Below are 21,936 nucleotides of genomic sequence, written 5' to 3' on the forward strand. Positions count from 1 at the left end.
ATTACCGCACACCGCATGACACAATTATTACAATACTTTGCTCATAATAGGATATTATGATATTAGTGCAATTTTAAACATTCTGTGATATGCTGAGCATTGCAATAACATATGCTGCCATTCATAACCTTTTTTCCGCTGCAGATTATTTCCTCAAAGTAATATGTCATCAGTGTCAGTTTTGACGGACAAGATAAAGATATTTCACTTCAGTTACTTTGTTGCTGGAAAATAAGACTACCAAGTACACTAACAATGTCAGTGAATGGTATCAAAAGTCAGTCTGCAATTGACTGGAGTTAAGTTGGCAATTACATGCAGTCTGTTTGTGATTTTACAGCAATTACCTGCAATAAACATATCTATTGCTGTCTACATAAACAGAAATTCACATTTAAACATTATATTTGCCCTCAGTAACCTTCGTGTTCTTCACGGATATAACCAGAATACAACCAGCCAGCAGCTAGGTGTGCTCACAGACAAAGACTCATTCAGACTTATGCAACATGTTGGCAATCTGTCTGCCTTTATAAACAGTCGGTCCAGGTTAGACTGCAACTATCTGCACAAAGGTTGCTCTCCTATTAGGTAACCTGTGCAATTGTTTTGCAGTCAAAAGTGGTTGACACCCTCTATCTGTGGGCTACTGTTTAGTCAGCTCATGTTACAAATTGTTGCAGAATTTGAAAAAATCAATATAATCACGGGGCAGTTATTGTTTTTTTGTAGATGCAATGTCCTATTTTTACATATGTGGCTAAGTCATTAGCTTGCTCTGAATTTAGAGGCAGCTTTGTCAAGCTAAGTGTATCCAGAAAATATTGTGATACCACGCTGTATCAATTTTTTCTCCCTACCCCTAGTAAACACTCAGGAAAAAATAAATTTATAATATCTGCTTACTAACAAACAGCTGCTCGCAGTTCATATAACTTGTGTACAGAAAAGAAAATAGAAAAATATAGAAAAACATGAAAAGAGAAGTTGTGCACACTACTTTTCTCTTCCGTTCCTTTTGAGAATTGCACACTCACTCAAGCACCCCTTTTCTCCATCATATATCCTTTTACACTATACTCTCACTGCCCACTCAACATTTGACCAGAGGCTACAGAGTGTGACCATTCAACACGCTGACATCAAAATCCATACTTATAATGGTACGAGAAGTCCGCGTTTGATATTTGATTCTGGTCTCTGCTGCGCAGGCAATCTGGCGCTTTACAAAGAAATGTCTTTGAAATGTCACACAGGATTATTGGGGGTATAGGGAGATTATTTTTTAGTGATCTGGAGATCTTTTTAGCTCACTATGTAATTTTATATTGTGCCTTCTTCACAAAGGCTTTTTGAGTCTGTGATAAGAGATTGTGATTGAAATGATGGGCTGGCAGTTAAAAAAAAAAAAAAGGTAAGTGAAGAAAGAGGACCAGAAAAAAGCCTGCAAAAATTTGACTAAAACGATTTCTAATAAATAGGTTAAAAGACAGCGAGAAACAAAATTCTGAGGAAACATTGAACAGAAAGTTTGCAGAGATCAATTATAATGTCAGTGCAGTGAAGGCACATAAACAAACAAGCAGTCCATCGTCTTTTTGTCGAGTTATTTTCTTATCCTAGCTCATTTTGTTTTTCTGCATCCATACTTACCCCACCCTGTTTTTAAGCTGGATCTTGTTGTGTTTTTTCTTTTCCCCCCACTGTTAGTTTTCTCTTCTTCTTTTCCTTTTCCTCGCTGTGTCCTGTGATTTCTTCCCTCTGGTGTTCTGGTTTTGTAGATGTAATCTCTGTGATCTCGATGCGAGCTGTTTATAACTTCTAAATATGCCGCTTCCCTACCTTGACTTATTTTCCCAGAGTAACAGTTATGAGGCAAATGTTTTCATTTTCATGGTGTTCTGCATGCTTATCTTTTATTTCCCGCTAGATTTCATTTTTGGCAATCCAGAAGTTATTTCCTACGGTGAGAAGTGATAGGTAAAGTGGGAAAGCATTTCCTCTTTATTTTTCCTGTTCTGAAGCCGTAGTTACAGATCCTGTATGGCTTCTCTGTTGTTGAGTTGTACTGCTGCGGTGAAATGTTCTTAGAGATCATATTGGAACAAAATGGCTTTTTGTATCGCAGATTGAATAATAATCATTTTATTGGTTATTTTACCTAAAAATCATTGTGCCATAGCAATTTCCCCTGGCAGCTATAATTTCTGATAATATATGGGCGCAATAACACAGGGGAGAACTGTGGAAGACATATTCTTTTTAATAAACAAGATTTCAGTCCTATTTCTACTCTCAGAAAAGTCCTTGAACAGTAGCTAAACAAGTGGCAGTTGCTATGCAACATTCAAGTGATAAATTTTGCTTTGGTACGTTCATTTTATAATCATTGCTAATGCGGTTGTTTCTGTGTGTCTGTATGTTTTGAAACCTGCATCAGTCAGTCAAAGCGGCACTCAACAAGCCGTTTCAAAAAAGTTTCTTTTAATAGCACTGTCTGCTGTTTTTGAGAAACTGTGGGTCTGCCTCACCGACAGTTAAAAAATGAATCAAGGGAAAGTATTAGAGCATTTGAAGCCCTGCAATTGTGCGGATGATTATTAAAAGGATTTTTCAAATTCTGATTTCATTTAGATGTGCTAGAAATGCTGACAGACCGCTATTGTTCACTGCACACAAAAGAAACTTCTTTAGGCTTACTTTATAGCAATGAAGCATATTTCAGCCTAACGCCACAGCTTTGTGAGGCAAGAGACGGCAGAAGAGAAGAATGGCCTCTATAGTCTGCCTTTGACACTTATGCTGCCTGCGACTTTTTAACCCTAACTTCCATTGGATGAAAGAGTCCCTGGGTCTGTCTGCTGCCTTTTTTTCATTCGCTCCCCTCCACGTCTGTCACTGATCTGATCATCTCTCTCGACCCCCGCCCCTTCCACACACAGTTCCTGCCTTTTCTCTCCCAGCGCCTGTGGTCATTTTCAGTTAGTGGTTGAACTGACTCTTTGAAACAGGAGCAGCAGGAAGGAGAGTGAGAGCCAATGAAGAGAACAAGGCAGTAAAAAGTAACAGAATAATGAGAAGAGAATTAGAGAGCTCTGAAGGCCGAGGAAGCTGGGAGAGAGAAAAAGGGATTGATCCTGATACTCGTGTACCGACGGCCTCTTTTTCAGCAGACCTCACTCTCCCCATGAACTCTGTGTAAAATCACCTTAAGCAATTAGCTTTTTAGTGTTATGCTCCATTTACCACTGTTGCATAATTATGCAGAATTAAAGTGCGCGCAGAGTTTCACAAACAGAAAACCTGATCCCATTGTCTCCTTTCTCCTTCTGAATTTGATTAGTATTTCAGTGTAAAAGCCTCAGCCATCAATTGTCACTCCATTTCTCTCCTTATATTCTTCTCATGTAATTTGAGAAGTAACGCAATGAAAAAGAAAAATCCCCCCGCTCGTCTGACCCACCGTTGAACCTTTGGTTGCTCTGACAGATCGCTCCAACACAAGCCTCTCATTTCATCAGTGAAAAAGGGTCTCTCTCCGCTATTTTTTTTTAATGCGTCGCGTCTCTCAGCGCAAATAGACAGCAGTAAAAAGATCAAGTCCAGTGCCATTAACGTGTGTGATATCTGCGCTTTGTGCGTGTTTGTCCACCTCAGTGCCATTGATGCATGTGATGATTGTGTGTCTGTATAGGGCCCATTTGTGAGATAAGGAGCTATAGTGGAGATAAGGGACGTGCAGAAAGGGGCTTTGTTTCGTCCAGACATGGTGAGAGGTATTGCAGACAATTATAATGTTTCTTTGGAGCTTGACTCTTCCGAAGATGACACACCCTAACACAGACCGTCCATTCAGTCCCTGTGGTTACGTATTGGACAAATGATGTCTGTCTGTGCAGACATTATATGTCTTAAAGAAATGATATTATATGAACATCTCTTAATGAAGCTTTTCATTTCATGCATTTTTAAAAATGATTATTTCTGTGGATGAAAAGCAGCAAAAATTGAGATCATTGTCAGGCGAGTGGAAAACATTGAAATAAAGATCATAAATGAAATTTTAATTTTCCTGCTCGAGGACATTTGTGAGGTTGTAATTGGTAATTTTGAGCCTAAAAGAGACTAAATAAGCGAAATGAAAAAAGGTTTAGTATCAGTTTGATTTTACAAAAGGTGTAAAGTGTGTGGTGAGAGCGTGCACCCAGAGATGCAGTAGATGGATGGGATCGTTAAAGTATGGGAATGGGATCAAGCAATACTGTAGATGGAAATTTGAACTGCTGAAACAAATGTTTGTTTTTCTGTCCTGTTAGTAGTCCTTTCTGTTGGTCATACAGTGTGCGTCAAGCCCTTTGCAAACTGCAAGTAAAGTGTCACCACTTGAAAACATTTTTACACTTGGGGTCAATTATTTAGCCAGTCTCTCCTGTGTAAAGGGCAATTGATTACAATCTGTCCCTTCTGCTGTAAAGGTCTGTCACTCTGCATGGACCTGTTTCCTCTGACAGTCTAGACTAAGTTTTTCTAGGTTTGTGGTCAGGTGCAAGTAATGTATGATATTTCAAAATGGATTAGGTTTCTATGTGCTGTAATCTTTCCCGAGAGCACCGTTGTACTGTTTTAGTTGTAGCTTAATCTATTATATTTTGGGAGTACAAACTAGGAAGTTCTCCCTCTGTGTGTTTTTTGAGGCTTTAAATAATTAAAATAATAAAAATGATTTCCATGTTTGAACACGGGGGCGGACTTAGCTATGGTTTGAGATGTAAAATATACTGCTTTTCTGTGTCAGAGTATAAAGTGCTCAGGTGTTTCAAGGTTTGAGAGTTCATGTGTGGCCTCTATTGGTGTCAGAAGGACTTGCACTGTGGGACTGGTTTTATTTCATGTGCATAACTATTAGTGTGCGCATATTTCAGTGTTTTTCAACTGCACATCTGACACGCACTGAACTCTTCACCCCTTGCATTTTAAAATCTTTGGCTCAGGACCTGCAGTGCTTGGCAGACAATCTAGGAAATGGAAATAATGCTTTGTGAGTGTTTGTGTGTGCGTTATTAATTGTAAAGCAGAGGTGTGTTAGTTGTTTTGATTAAGATTTGAGCTGAAACTGCCTTTTGACAAATTAAACATTTGAGGTACACTACATGTACTTTTCTCACTTTTGTGCCCTTAGCCAGATTCTTAGTGCCTATAAAATGTCAGTATTTCCCCATGTGGAGAGTCCAGGAGTGTTTTAATGATCAGTTCCTGTACCACAGCTTGATAAAAACTTTAGTTCCATAAAAATATTTTGCTAAAAGGTTTTAAGCAGCTGATCTGTTCTGTGTAATAGATTACATTCCAAAAGTAAGCTTTCCAGCTTTGTTCACACTATAAAGCTTTTATAATAGCTTTTATGAACCTCAGGCTTTGTACAGTATGAAGCTTTTATCTATAAGACTTTCAGCTGTGCGTTAGCTCTGCCAATAAGACATGCTGTTTAAGAGTTGGCAGCTGGTCTCTAGCCTCCACAGTAAATGGTTTGCAGCTGACTCTTATTCAGAGTGTGTTTTTTCCCCCCTTTTTTCCTTTTCAAAATGATTTTGTCATGACCAAAACTTTTCTTAGGTAAAGTTACCAATCGTTGCCAGCTTGTCAGTCACGCTGTCCCACGTCTGAGACTCAAAAATCTCTACTAAGCTAATTTATAGTCCACTTTTTTAAAAGGGTGTTTTAGTGCTTTTTAAATATTTATTTATAAAAAGGGAGCTGTAAATCATCACAGGAAGCTCTAATACTTCTTTTTAAAGATTAAGGTACCCATGTGGGAAATCCCGCATGTTTAGCTGCTGTGGTGGAACTTGCCATGGGAGACATTCCCTTCTACCTGAGTAAGCTGAGGCACACACACGCTTGCACGCACACACACACACACACACACACACACACACACACACACACACACACACACACACACCTAACATTTTAACAAGATAGGCCTGTTGTGCTTGTTCTCACTAAAACTAACAACTAATATACTATATCAGGAAGCAAAGTTATAATAAAGATAATAGATGTGTATGTGAGCCTGTTTGCGAGGGGGGAGGAAGGGGTAAGGCTGCACTTTAATTACTTACAGCTGAGCAACTGAATCTCTCTCTTCCTCTCTCTCTCCCTCTGTCTACCCTATAATCCACATTTAAGTTATAAACACTGTTAAGTTTCCATCTCTTTCTTTTTCTCATCTTGGGTGGCCAAACTGTGTTTTTGCTTGTGTGTATGCATGCGTGTGTGTGTGTGTGTGTGTTTGCCTCTGTGTCAGTTTTTGGGTTTTCATTTACATCTCTATGGATGAATGCCTATTAAAAAGTGTAGTTTTGTGGCCGCACTGTGGCCTTTCATGACCCAAATTATGCTTCTTTTGCCTAATAGGGCTAACATTTGAACATGTGTATTTAAACACAAACTATAGCAGTTTAGTTTTCTTTGGTTGTTTGGCATATAATTGCACGTCTTAACAGCTTTGACAGAAAACTGGGGGAAATTATGTGAAATTGCAGAGTGAATAATAAGCGAGTCTCGTGGAATTAAATACAAAACTTTACAATGGAAGAGATGCAAAAGAAAATGCATTGCTTGGGATGTTTTCCTGTTATCTTTGTGTTTATTGCAGTTGTCACAAAAGCCCTAAGAAGCAGTTGTTGTAAAATTCATATAATTACAGACTTCCTTTCACGCTGCTGAGTGAAGATTATAAAGCCTTTCTCACAGAGGCTTCAGGTTTAATATTGCTTGGGTACTTGTAGTTCCTGGGTAGCTAAAGTTGTCGTTTGATGCTCTATTGATCCCTTAAAAGAGTTTTCAGCTTTTATTGAGGTCAGAGGTCAAGCTTTGCTGTAGAAAAAGCACCACTGCGGTTGGAGTTGCTGGCAGGTAGCAATAACACCACCCCTCACATTTGATTTCAGCATTATTCTGAATGGCTAATAAGTAGTTTGGATTAAGTTTTACTATTATTAATGCGGTAACCAAATCAATAGTTTCATTTATTGAAGTTGATGACTAAATGCTCAAACTGAGGTATTTTAACTTCCCACTATTCCTAGAAAATGTACTGAGCCCGCTTTCAGATGGGCTACTATATGCAAACGGCTGAAGTAAAAGGCGTAGATATTCAATTCAATTCAAGTCAATTCAATTCAAGTCAATTCAATTCAGTTTTATTTATACAGCACTAAATCACAACAACAGTCACCTCAAGGGTAAGGTAGACCCTACAATGATGCATACAGAGAAAAACCCAACAATCTATAAGCAAGCACTTTGGCGACAGTGGGAAGGAAAAACTCCCTTTTAACAGGAAGAAACCTTCGATAGAACCAGGCATAGGGGCGGCCACCTGCCGCAACCGGTTGGGGTGAGAGAAGGAAGACAGGACAAAAGGAGAGCCAGAGATTAGTAACAAGTATGATTCAGTGCAGAAAGGTCTATTAACACATAGTGAGTGAGAAAGGTGTTTGCTTTAAACAGAGCTCGGAAAAAAACCTGAAGCTGTTGTTGCATCTTTAGGTTCTCAGGTATGCTCACTTTTAGTAAAGACGGTGCATTGAAACTGTGTGTAGTGGTGTGCATACAGATGGTTGGTGTTCAGGTTTCCCTCAAATGCCTTTATTTTCTCTAACTCTGACTTCGAGGTTCACTGTAGAGGCCATTTGAATACAGTGACATGTTTACGAAACCAGTTTGAGATGATCTGAGCTTTGTGACATGGTGCTTTAGCCATTAGAAGATAGAAGATGGGTACAGTATGATCATAAATGAATGGACGTGATCAGCAACAATGCTCAGGCAGGCTGTGGCTTTTAAAAAAATGCTGAGTTGGTGTTAAAAAGACCCAAAGTGTGCCAAGAAAATGTTATATCTCCCACATCATTACAACACCACCATCAGCATTTAAACTGTTGATATGACGCAGGATGTTTAATGTTGTTCATGCCAAATTTGAATGCTGAAATCCAAAACGTCGCAACAGAAATCAAGACTCATCGGACCAGGCAACACTGGATATTTTCTCGCCTTTGGACAGTTGTCTATAAACTCTAGAAATGATCTCCGTGTGGTATTCTCAGTAAACCAGCTATTTCTGAAATACTCAGACCAGTCCATCTGGGCCCAACAGCCACCCTGATCATCTTTACCACATCTGAGTTAGAGAGAGTGAGTACGTGAGAGTGAAAGAGGGAGAGATTTTCTTATATAATGTGAAAGTAAATAAAAATACAGTAAAACTGTGAGGGTCAGCATAAATGGACAAGGTGGTAGAGGTAAAGAACAGAGTGAAACAGAAGCAGGAGTGTAGGAAGTTATGAGTAGCTGCTGACACCACTCTTTAGCTGTACAGTATATGGAGAGTCTCTATATGATCTGTGGGTGGCCTGAATTCATTCGGTGGAAACTGAAACCAGCCTATCCTCTCTAGTCTTACATCAACAGAATGTTATTTATGTGTTCTATTTTAAGGTGAAACCTCTGAGTTTCTCCCTCTCTGTCTCCCTCTTTCTGTGTATGCCTGGAGCATTCCTCTTACTGCAAACTATGTGAAAAAAAATAAACCGGGTTGGCTACGTTTCCCTAAAGTTAATGATTAAAAAGAGGTGTTGGCAGACTAAATTATCACCTCCTGAAAGGACTCTTTGAAAAATATGCGAACCACACATATCTGCAGGAAATGTCAGTGTAATCCTGCTCCTTCAATTCACTGACTCCACCCATTTCTCAGCTTGAAAAACTCTCAAAAGCTACATGAATTTTTGAATGAAATGTTGATTTTTGTCCGTATTAAGGCACCACTGTAAAAAGGTTAGTTAATCTATCGATAACATTAGATGCACCTGAATGATATAAAGCAGAATGATTCCTTCTCATAGTATCACATCACTGAAACACTTTGCCTCCTGTTCAGATTATGTGCAGGTTAACTGTGCCAATCTTAACTCAGCTGACTGATATGACCGTTTGGTTTCTGAGGAATTCCACATGCGCAAAACTCCTGTATTAAAATCATGAGGCGAAAAATCCCCCAGGTGAAAGCGCAAAAAGAGCCAGTGTAATATGACAGCTAAATTTGATGGCACCGAGCAGACTAAGATGAGTGCTCTGAAAATCTAATGAAAGGTTTCTTTGAGAGGCCATGTTAGCAGGTGAATGGAAGTGAAATATGTAGGCTTCCTCCTCCTCCTGCTCCCCTCTCCCCACCTGTACTCTTTCTCCAGGCTGAAAGGAAAGCCTGTCTAGGCTTCGACTCTGTGTAACCACAGCTCACTAACAACTTCTAGCGATTCATTTCTGTGTGATTTATCTATACGTTTGTCCGTGTCCCAATGAAGGAAGGAGTTATTCCAATATAGCTACTTTTAAAGCCTTTTTTAAATTACATAAAATTGCATAAAAAGGCATTGTACATGGGACAGACTAAAAAGAAAATTAAATAGAGTAAGTCTTTATTCTGATTGTTTTTAAGAGCGAGTTATTAATTTGACATAAGAAAAGGTAATAAATTAAATGACTGTTTCCATTTTCCTCTCCTCATTTTTAACATTTTGTGTCTAAGTGAATAATGCTGTTCATTATTCAAACTGAAGCTTAGGAAACAAAACGAGATCTGACACACCCTTGTATCAAGCCCCTGGGCTAGTGAGAGACAATATGTTGTTCTAATATGCTAATTTCACATTATGGATTCAGTGAAAATGAGCATGTGAGATGATCACACCATTAAAAGTTAGCATTAGCCATGTACTATGCTAATCACACCAGATGGGACCATTCTGTTTGTGTAAATTAACTTCCTCCACTTCTTTGTCAGACCTGGGAAGATAATCCTTGACACGTCTTACTTGACTGAAATATATTGGCTGAAATAAATTCATTTAACTGAGCTTTCAGGAAAAATAGTCCGAGCTCAGATACCCTCAGACTACGAATGTGCTGCGCGCCTCATTCCAGGAGCTGCTGTAAATTACTTTTTCATTTTCAAGGTTTAAAATAAGCTGTGAAAATATACCAGACTTGGTGGTAACTAAAAGAAAATGTAACTGGTATGTTTTAGAAATACATATGTATCTTGGCAACAGTGTCTCGCTTGAGCCTGTAAGCCTGAAGTACTCAGCTGATGGGGTCTTTTCAGGAGTTTGTGTCTGGTTTTATGTGAGTCATGGGTAAGCCCTTTCTTTCCTCTTGTGCCGCTTGCCAACAGTCTAGCTGGGTAGACTGATTTGCTCATACACATCTTTGGTACAGTCTGTTTCTGCAGTCTGCATATAATCATTAGCACTTTAGGATTTTAGAGTTACTCTTCTATTGTGATTTGCTCTAGGTGGTGGCTTGGGGGAAGGTGTGATAAGTACTAATGTGAGGAAAACATCTACCTCTATAGAGACTCTTGCCCCCATTAAAATGCGTCGTTTTTATGCCAAGAATACTGTCATTATCATAACAAACTACACAAATGGACTCTGATAAAATTCAGTAACCCTCCTTAGCCAAAATCAGTATTAGTTTTCCACCACTGTCCCCGGGCATGTTCTGGCTCTCTGGCTCCATAATCCAGGGCATATTCTAAGATCCCTAACCCAGCAGTAAGCTTTGTTATTGGGCTTTCGTCCAGCTCTGCTCTTGGGAGGTCCAAGAGCTCCTCTAAAACCCCTCTGGTATTTTTTTTTTTTTTTTGTTATGTGAAGGATTTTTATTTTCAATCACACTGTCCCAATCCCAGGGACAATTAGAGGTCGTCACAGAGCAGTTTACAGAAAGTGCAGAGCAACCAAATGTTGTTTTGGAAAGTTGTTATGGTCCCTTGTGTAACTGAATAGGCTTGGAACAGCAACATTAAAAAGAAAGAAAGAAAGAAAAAAAACTTCACAATACAGTAGCAGAAATAGGTTGCTTATCTTTTAATATTTTATACTTACCAGAGACCTTCTTCATCTAAATCCCCGAAAAGTTGAGGGTGTCCAAGAAAATTAAATGTTTTACACAGACATTCGGTAAGCATTTCTTCCAAGACCTTATACAAATCCCAGCATGAGACAATAATATGTTTTCATCTTTCAGGTACTTGAACTCATTATCTCAATTCAGTCAACTTGTATCATCAGATCTAATAATTTCACACAAGGAGCTTATACAGTATCATGTAGTGCTAATAGACCTTTACATCTTGCCAGATTTATGTTTGTAAAATCAATGTTTAAAGAGACAATTTGGCATTTTTGTTATGTTCCATTTCTTTCACTAAAAGATAGCCATAGTTACCCTTTATTAGGCCCCTGTCACACAGTGCACACAACTTTTACTTTGAAGGCTAACAATCTCCATTGCTCTTTACTTTGCACTTTTTACAGTAGTACAACACTAGTACTCAGAGAGATGTTGGCATGTGCTAGCAGATAAGTCGGTGTATTCCATGCAAACTACAGGCGACTGCAGCAGTCTGCTAGCAACCAAAGCTATCACAAAGAAGTTCTTGACACAGCAAGTATCCCGAGCTCTGATTTTACTTAGCTAGTAACCAGCCATTGGGGAATTTGCCTTTTTCCCAAGCGACTCGTGATAGCCAGGTGGTTGCTGAGTGGTCTCTGGGCTTGGGTGACTTGGGCCTTATTCAGCAGTCTCTAGCTATCTTGTATGATAGCAGTATTGTTCATGCCAATGTTTACATGTAGGACAAAGCCCTCTAGTGGTGATAGATGGAAGCATATGAGAAAAAAGAGGTTGTACAGCAAGGTCTCAAGTAGAAGTAGTGGCAGATCATTGGATTCTTCAGCTTTGTTTCCTTTTTCAAAAAGGTGATTGCTTCATTTATTATTTTATATTACATTCAGTAACATAAAATCAAGTGTATATATTGAAGCGAAAATAGATCTTTCCATAAACCAATACTTACTTACTATACTGACATGACAAAACCACAATAAAGTGGTAGTAAAGCAGAAGTAATGCATTAGTGGACTGAAAACACAAGGAAACTACTGTTCACATACTTATTGTGTGCAAGAGCTTGCTCTAAATTGCTGCTTAAAATATTTGTCTAAAATTAGAGCTAATGATAGCACGAGGAAAAAACAAGCAATGCAACATTACCAAATTATAATCACCCAGTATTTATGAGCCACTATTTAACAGTTGTGGCAGTGGAGCAGTTCATTTTGTGCCTTTAAATAACTACGTCGAACTCATTAACCTTTCACATGTACACATTACTTCTGCAACCAACCCTGTTCTCTCTCTCTCTCTCTCTCTCTCTCTCTCTCTCTTGGCCATTATCTTGTCAGCATGAAGTCATTGTCTGGACCAAGCCCAATGATGTAATTTCCTTCATAAACAAGTCCAATTTCCTCTTGAGGTTCCATGTGAGCTGAGTTTATCCAGAGTGCCCCAAAGGGACTTTAGTTTGCTTCAGTCTTTCTACTTCACCCATTATACTGCAGGACTTTCCATTACAGCTTGCTTTTTTCTATAGGTGAATGAGCCTTGTGTGCAGCAAAACCACACAAGACGTGTTTGATGAGACAGACCCTGTCATAAAATCATTCATATATTAAGATGTTCTATACTCTTCTATAAGTATCCATCCATCCGTCCATTTTTTTCCCACTCCTCCAGTTTAGGGTCACGGGTGGACTGGAGCCATCCCAGCCACCAAAGGGCTTCAATAACTAGTCCATAAGTAATATACCAAACAGTTGATTCTGTTCATCAGGATGCAGTGTTTTCCTTATTCATCAAGTGACTTCCTCTAAAAACTCTGCATCCAGATGAACAGAATCAACTTTGTGGAATTTCCTTACCTGGATGATTGAGGATGCATCAAAACTTAAGTAATATAGTTTTCTATAAGTACCCTGGCTTAAAGTGTAGATTATCTGAGTGAAAGCATATAATCTTTTGATAGGTTTTTGGTGGAGCAGTGGTTCTTTTTTTCTTTCTACAGCAATGCAGATTAACGATCCAGTCACAACCTGGAGTGATGTCAATGCTCAGGCATCACAATATGTGGAAACGCTCCGCTGTTCAAGCAGAAGTTGTAGTTTCTTTAAATCAGCAAGGTGAAACGAACGACCACAGCATGAAGTGTTTTTGGGATTTTTTTATGGAGTACATCACAGCTGTGGCCTGCCTGCAACAACATGGCCCTGGTTATTGTATTCAGCAAACGTAATCACAATCTAGATGAGCTTTAAAGCTGCTCGTTGCTGTCAGGGGAAAAAGAGCACCATTTTCCTTGCCAAATACCCTCCTTGGTCTGTTTCTCATGGAAGAGTGATATGGGTTAGGAGTTTAGAACTGTAACACACCCATGTGTTTTAACAGTTCTCCACCACATGTGTTATCAGCTGAATGTGGGAAAGCCCCGCTGAGAGAATGACATCATCCCCTAAAACTAGCGATATTTTTAACACACAAGGGTGTAACTGGGAGGAAAGAAGGCCATGGCAGAGACTGCTGAAAACAACTGAAACTAATGTAAACAGATAAAGAGGCAGATGCCAATTAAGGGTTGGAGGAGAGCTTTAGATTTTGCACAATTTGGAAAAGGTGCAAAAGTTCACAGCGTACAGTTTATGGATCTCAAAGCTTTAAAAGGTTATCAAAGCATCCTTTATAATAAGTAAAACACAATGTGGGCTATAAAATGAAGCATTTGCAATATTCTTTTCACCTTTTAAAGCTCCAACATAGTCGGGAGTTTGGTCTTAAAATGTTTTAACTCTGCATGTGCTGTCAGTTTAGCCATAATTAGCATGAAACCCAGTGACATAATTTATAGTTTTGGACTAACAGAGAAGGGTGGAACTGGAAAATCGCAGGGAATCTTTGGAAATGAGTGAATGCTAAGAAAGACTGAAAACAATGGAAACAATGATGATGCCTGCAGTTTTTTTTTTCCTGGGAACAATGTCGTAATATGCTATAATTCACTGACATTACCATAGAAACACGAGCATGTTAAAGTAATTGGTTTCGACAATAAATACAAAGTGTGAGCACACAGTGTCTCATCAATGTTGAATAGGGCAAAAGACGCTGAACTGCCTTCTCAGCAGTTGAGCCTGCATTTCAGACTTCTCCAAAGGTTGTGGGCTCTGTTCAGCAGAACTTTGGCAAAGACACAAACTCAGCCTAATAATTGTGCAAGTTTCTTCCAACATATTAACTGTCAGCTGAAAGTGAGGTACTGTGTTCTTGCAGCATTAAAAGCATAGACACTTAAATCTGATACTTCTCTTACTTTAATTCAATTCAATTCAATTCAATTTTATTTATATAGCGCCAAATCACAACAAAAGTCGCCTCAAGGCGCTTCATAGATACAGAGAAAAACCCAACAATCATATGACCCCCTATGAGCAAGCACTTTGGCGACAGTGGGAAGGAAAAACTCCCTTTTAACAGGAAGAAACCTCCGGCAGAACCTGGCTCAGGGAGGGGCGGCCATCTGCTGCGACCGGTTGGGGTGAGAGACGGAAGACAGGATAAAAGACATGCTGTGGAAGAGAGACAGAGGTTAACTTTAACAGGCATGTTTTGGCTTATTGTGTAAAATCTTGCATTAACGTTCTAAAATTCTGTTAAACATTCTTTAGATTAGTCTATGTACACCACATGATGATGTAACATTGTGAGTGTTTCTTTTCTTCTGATCTACTGATACTATCTGGCGTAGTCGACTGATTAAGGGATGAAGTCAGCTAAAGTCATCTGGTCACTGCTTCTTTAAACAAAAGTGGCGAGCTGCTCATGCTATTAAACTAAAAGGGGGGAGGGGGCTTTGGGGAAGCTTACATCACCATTGTCATTACCACCATGACCACTGCACTGACCAGCACAATCATCTGCCTCACCGCTGTCATCATTATCAGCTCCCAAAGCTCAGTGCAGTAGCATAATAAACTCTGAGATTTAAAGCCCTGCTGGAAAGATGACATCATCTTTAACCTCCCAATAATTCATCAGTGAAGAACTGACAGAACTGAAGAGCTAGCTGTGTAAATGATGTGGTGTGTTGGCATCTTTGCAGGAATTGTCAGCTGCTTTGCTGTCTACATCTCAAAGAAAAGGCCCTGTGGGAAAGTTGACATCATTCACATGCTGCAGAACAATAACTGGCATCTCTAATCCTCTGACATAAAATTGACATATGTCTAGAATTGGAGGGGGAAAAAAATATGTGAGCAGTGGAAATCGTTGGCCCTTCTGCCGGAATCATCAGCTGTTTGGCGTTCTGGAAATGAGCGCGGGGTTTTTTATTTTAGCAGACTTGTCAGAGACACAGCTTGTGAACTGCAACTGCGAGGGTTCAGCGGTTCTTCATGAAATGCTGTCACACATCTCTGTGCAGTGTTCCAAGGGTATCTACTCTGTAATGTCCAAGATCGCTTAATAACCCTCAAGAATATGTCTTCAGTCTAACCCCAGGCTAAATGACATAATTCCTAGACAATGAAAGCTCAGCTGTAAACTTCAAACTGGTATGAAAGGAAATAAATATGAGGTCAAAAGCATCTGAAAATTTACAACCATAGCAGCCAGCCCAAGGTTAGAAACTTGAAAACTTGTCAGCAGGCGTTCATCAAAGATGCAGTAAGGGCTTGAGGGACATACAAGCTCTCTATTGCAAAGTTTTGTGTTTTCACAGAAAACTGACAGAAAGGCAATGCAGTAATCTTGCTGAAAGGTATAGTTATCTGCAACATTTCAATTCAGTTGAGTAAAATTCAGTAAAATTCAATTTCATTTATATAATGCAAATCACAACAACAGTTAGCCTTAAGGCGCTTTAAACCATAAGGTAAAGACCCTACAATAAAACAGAGAAAACCTTAACAATCAGATTACCCCCCTATGAACAAGCACTTTGGTGACAGTGGGAAGGAAAGCCTCCCTTTTAACAGGGAGAAATCAGAACCAGGATCGGGGAGGGTCAGCCATCTGCCATAACTAGAGAAATTCGTTTGAGTTTTTTCAGTGTTTGTTGTTGTTTACATATAGGTATTGCTGCCAAAGTGAATACTGTTTATCTTGTTTATGTTTACTGATCAAATATGACATAGAAATGTAGATAAAAAAATGTGTTTTACTTTATATGGAAAATTTAGTTTTCCATATAAATTTTTTTAATCACACATTAAATTTGACCATTTATGGAACTCTTGTTAAAAATCAATCAAACAAAGAATAACATCAAAACATTTACTAATAAACATAATAATGTACTGGCAGAAAATTACCAGGGCATGCTTCAAAGTTTTTTTTCAATCTGTTTTCATAGAAAGCTGTTAAAATGCATAAATACAAAGTAAATAACCATTTTTTTTACACTGTAATCTAATAGCTAATTAATCTAATTTGCTCTTTTCTACCCTTTTCTTCATGGGGGTGGGGGGTCCACTGGATGCTGCCTTTGGGAAAAAGCACTCAGTTTACTAAACTGGCTGAGAAAGCATGCCCACTCTACACCAAGATTTTATATATATTTACATAATGGCGGTCTAACCTGGTACCTTTACTGTTAGTGTTTGGAATAATTTAAAAGCAGCAATAGTAATTATAAGGAACTGCTGATGAAGTCCAAGTTAATTTATTTGGTATTTATTCTGTATATGAGCAGTTATGATGTTAAAGGTTAGCACCCCATAGCATACAAAATCAAATCAAGACAAAATGTGGCATTTACATCCTCTGACTCGCTATAGTACGTCCCTCTGTCCTATTTAGGGATTCATGGGGTTCTACATGAATATTTGAATTCATTTGCATGAACAAACAAGCTGTGTTGCTCATGATGCAGTGTTGTTTAGCTGGCTTGTCTGGGGTTCTCATCTGCTCAGGAAGAAGGATGAGTAACACCTTTAATTGTTGAGGTCACAGAATATTGCAAAGTCCATAAAAGAGTCTAACAAAGCTGAATCACTTAATGAATCAGTAACTGGAGAACCAGAGTGGAGAACCAGTGCCGTTAGAATTTCGCGGGCGCATACAAGAAGGATACATCACATGCTGAGCCTTTCTAACTCCTCAAAGAAGTGATGGCATCACTGAATGAATAATGAAAAGCTGACGTCTCAAGTGTCCTGTATACTTTGCATTCTCTTCAGATCTTTCCTCAGGCACAATGTAACTTAGTGTCTGACTCAAGTGAGTCACGCTAACATCTGTAGAGAAAATATGGTGTGCTGTTTTTAAGTCAGTAAGGGAGTGACTCTGCCTGATGAGTCATTGGGTTTATACTGGACAAACTCAGTGGCTCATTTGCAAATATTTAATCAGAATCCGTAGCATCATTTTACAATAGGAACAACTCTGTAATTAGTCAGTGAGTTGCTATATAATAAGGAAAAAGTACAGGAATTCAGGTGCATGCAACATCTGTTGCTATAAGTGGCATATCTGGGGCTTTAAGCTCAGGCTTTTACTCCAGGATATCAAAGTACACATGACTATGCTGATAGTGCTACTTTTAACAGACATGGAGTAAACACACTGGCTGCTTATGCCCATGGTCAGGATGCCACAGTGTTTGAATTGGATGTCAGTACGATTTCAGCATGTGACCGAATGATGAGCGTGAGTCCTCCGTGTGACTGGAAGGATCTTCAAGTCGTCACCTAATTATTGTTGAAATCCCCTACAACACATGTACGCAGACAGACACACAGTTAGACATGTCTTCTTTCCTATGGAGTATTAACTCTTCCTTGTTTATCCAGTTGCTATGAAAACACAATCAGCCACAAGTCAACACTGAAATACTCCAAACAAGCTTGATTATTGCTCTAATTAAGCTTTAATAAGCCCTTATTAAATGGCCACAGGCCTCGTTAGGCGGTTCATTAAGCCATTTCATCCTTTTATTCCTTCATTAAGTCCCTTTTTCTTCTTTCTTTTCTTCTCAGGGAGTGTGGGAGTGGTGAGGTCTGGGAGATCACGACCTTAATTCTCTCCAAGACAGACGGTTTAATTAACACTGGAAGAATCCTCACTGACTTCAGACCTCTACAGTGAGAATGTACAGGGGAATTGGCTTGCCAAGGTAAGTCACTATGCTAATGTGCTTTTTACTGGCAATATACACTAATAACCTCTTAGGTTACAACAACTCTGTCTCCTGTATTTATGATGTAATTAGATGATAATATTGTGTGCATTAAAACATGCAAAAAATATCAATTCACATCTAATTTGGCAGTGTTTTGGAGAGATGATTATCATGAGCATGAGTGAATTAAATATGAAATACATTTTTTTGAAACCTCAATCTTAGAAATGGAGGGGTAAGCAATTTTTAAAGCGGTGCAAGCTACAGAACAGCAAGATGTAAATATTCAACCAACTGACAGCATGCTAAAAGTGGATCTTTTTTTTGGTTCCCCTTCACCGCGTAGCACGTTATGTGCAGTCAACACTGACATTTTGGTTGCAACAGCTGTCGCAAAGTGCAAAATGTTAAGATCCCACCACTTGTGTGTAGGTTGTTTACAGTTAGAAGCAGGAAATCTATTCGTGTTATCAAGACAAGTTCGACTGTGAAAGCAACTAGAACGGAACATTTGCCACAGATAGAGAGAAGTCTGAAGTGGCTAACCATCAAAACTTCCTAAATGTTGATCACCTTTTTAAATTTTCTCACATTGGTTTGCACTTTGACATTAGGCAACAATAATGAGTTAACAGTATCCTGTTTGAACAGTGTATCAGTTTCAGAATGGCATCTAGTTAAAAATATCTTTTCACAAGGATTTGATGCTCACAGTGATGCTTGTGATAGTTGTTTTTTTGGACTGACTAAAGGTAATAAACTGATACCAGCTGGACACCCAAACATTATGCTCAAAACGAGTTTTCAGCATTACAGTTCTGAAACTAAAAAGAGTCTCTTTTGAAAAGTGCAATACTCAATATTCACCCTGAAGCTCAAAAGTTGCAGATAAGGGTTAATAGCACCTGTTTTTAATGTCTGCTGTGTTGGGGGATTCCCCTCTCTGTGTGGAATAGTGAATCTCCCACACACAGAGCTTCTATTTCACATGATAACAAACAGCACCTGACAGTGTGTTTGCCTTTAGCAGTAAAGAAATTTATACCCCTGGGAATCTTAAAGAACAGGTGTTCCTCAGTTCATCCACCATAACGCTGTTTATAATTGCATTAAGGATCAGTACACTCAGAAAAATAAATGGACCTATTGTACTTGCAGGGCAATGTTTTTCCTGCGGTCTCTGCAGATGAGGCTTGACGTTGAATGACTAAGACTTCTGATCCAGATTTAACTGACATTCAGCTTGGTTCCCATTAAAACAAACATAACAAAACTATGTTATGTTAAAATGTTTATGATTGCATAAGACTGTGATTTTCTCCAGCCAGCTAGGACGTTTGAGTGCTAACGTTGTACCTTTGCATATTAGTACATAGCATAGCATTTTTCTACTTATACTGACTTGTCAAAGCTTATCTCACATCTGCACCTATGCTCAGCTAACATGCATGCCTCCAGACGGTGAGAGGAAATGAGAGCACCCAGTTAGAAAAGCACCAGGCACGGGAAGAACAAAGGCCCCAAGGAGGTTGACACCCAGAGCTCACTTGCAGAAAAGAAAAAAAAAACAAAACAAAACCCCCCCAGAATTATGCAACTACATGTTTACTGTTTGGAAACAGCTTTTTGGTCCTTGAACGGATACCTTTAGTCAGTGTCAGAAATTAGTAACTCTAACAGTAAGTACCAAACAAATAGGACATGGAAGCAGTACATCTAATGTAGACGTGTGTGTATTTTTGTGGGGATAGAGAAAAAGAGCGGTAGAAAATTAATTATTGTGGGAAAAGTTAATGTCTGTATGTGTACGCACACAAAAATGCATTTTTTTAAATAGTCGGGATCCTGCTGAGGTAACAGATGTTCACTGTAGCGATAAGCAGTGAGTGTCCAAACTAATCACTGGTTTGTGTGTGTGTGTCTGTATGAAGGGGAATATGTGTCCCTGTGTAAGTCAGAAAAGCTGTCCTTCACCTGTCTGTGCTGTTTCTGGTACACTGTATGCATGTGTGTGTGTAGGCTGACATGCTCTAGTGCACATAGATAAATATTACACCTTCAGCGATGAAGTGACTGAGCTTCCTGACACTTCTCCAGATGTCCAAACCCCAGGATTCACCGTCTGCCTCTTTCATTTTTTGTCTTTCTTCCTGTCCTGGTTGCTTTGGATTTCTTTGAGCACCAACACAGCATCCCTGTTGTACAATTTATAATTTATTTTATCACAATGCTTCTGTAGATCACTCGCTTCAGTTGCCCTTGCTAACACATATAGCATTAAACACGTACTCAACATACACATGCACATTCGTATTTACTGCGGTGAATATGAATATGCCCCCTCCCCGCACGGAAGTGCTGGTTTTGACGTTATGCAAAGTCACAGCTCCTACATAGGAAGACAAAACGAGAAACACACACACCCCATATGTCAAGTGATAAGTTACAACATTAGTGCCAAAAATTCCATTGAAAAGCAGAAGCTCTGACTGTTTTTACCTTTTTTGTAGAGAGAAATGAAACTTGTGTAACTATAGTATCCACAGTTGAGAGATTATATTGACTTACACATTAAGTATGATGAAAAAACATAGAAATATCTGCCATTATTGTGTATTTAATCAGAGATGCCTTTGCAGACGGCTTTTGAATGTGCTACATAATGCTCTGAGCGAGTAATCCTAACTTAAGTGGGTACTTGGTTTTATTCAAGTCCAAATCTGAAAATAGGGGGATAAGCTTTGGACAAATGCTGAATCCACAAGATTACGGTGTGCAGCTTAGCCTGCTGAGCAAGCCAATCACTGGCTGAGTGTCTTAATTGTCTGTAATTGTAGCTGTAGTCTAGTCAGTGAAACAATCAAAGCAAGCTATTACAAGACCTCGGTCACCAGCCCTTAGGGTGGAACCTTAGATCTCCACATACGTGCATGCTCATAGAAATATACAATTGCGTCTACATGCACGCATCCATGCACGCACGCACACAGAAACAGACACATACACATACAAGCAGTCACCCACACATTTCCTGTGTGTTTCATGTAAGACAGTCTTTTTCTTCCTTCTCTTCTGTTTGGAGAGGAAGTGCAGGTCTAATGACTTTTCCAATGCGTCACAAGCAGTGCATGTGGGAGGCAAGCAGCCGCACTGCACGTGTGTGCATGTGAGAACCTTTATGCATATATGTATGAGTCTGTGAAGGGCTTGACACATGCGAGATTTGTTATTCATTTGTTAAAGGCTTTATGTGTATTTCGCCTGTCTATTTCAGAGAAACTTCACAAAAAGTTTGTGGGTGCTTTTGAAATAAAGTTATTCATGTGCTTGTGTTCACAGGAAGTGTGCACACCTAACTGAGTATTTTTGGTCAGCCTCTGAAAAATAAGCATCTCATAGGGATTCTGATTCACTCCTTGCATCGATGTGGCCATGTGCACCACTGAATACTGTATGTGTACACAGTTTGTTTTTGAAAGTGCATCTTGTTTCTCGTAAACAGAGCTACCACTGAGAACATACACAACTGTAAAACCCAGTCTGTCTGCACTACTCATACTCTACATATCAATCCTAATCAATATTTTATTTTATGGGAGAATGTGTAGCAAGCTGAACTTTCAGTAGTAATATTTTCTGTTAATATATAATGTATTTATGATGGTTGCTGCCAATATTTCTCCTCATTTTCAGTGTCCCACTGCATCATTGTGGGGCTCTGGAAGGGTTCAACTCATAAATCACCAACAACTGGTGAAATCAGGCTTTTCACCATGAAATGTAACAGTTTTTAAAAAATTGGAGTCTTTTTAAGGAAACAGTTGAAGCAAAGACAAACCGTTACAATGGATGCA

The 21,936-nt window shown here is 39.1% G+C and overlaps 2 long non-coding RNA genes across 11 annotated transcripts in view; both read left to right on the forward strand.

The window, feature by feature from the left end:
- LOC146507812 (uncharacterized) lies at window positions 1-13,045 on the forward strand. Its single transcript, XR_014876824.1, has 2 exons — window positions 1-7,173; window positions 7,204-13,045. It is a non-coding gene; the product is annotated as an uncharacterized LOC146507812 (long non-coding RNA).
- The window catches only part of LOC146507811 (uncharacterized), a 109,976-nt gene that overhangs the window by 31,132 nt on the left and 56,908 nt on the right, over window positions 1-21,936 (forward strand). For all 10 annotated transcript variants that reach the window (XR_014876816.1, XR_014876818.1, XR_014876820.1 and 7 more), the window contains one exon: window positions 17,940-18,076. This is a non-coding gene — a long non-coding RNA (uncharacterized LOC146507811). The remainder of the gene's footprint in view (window positions 1-17,939; window positions 18,077-21,936) is intronic.

Source organism: Neolamprologus multifasciatus, chromosome 11, assembly GCF_963576455.1.
Source record: "Neolamprologus multifasciatus chromosome 11, fNeoMul1.2, whole genome shotgun sequence".
Taxonomy (NCBI): domain Eukaryota; kingdom Metazoa; phylum Chordata; class Actinopteri; order Cichliformes; family Cichlidae; genus Neolamprologus; species Neolamprologus multifasciatus.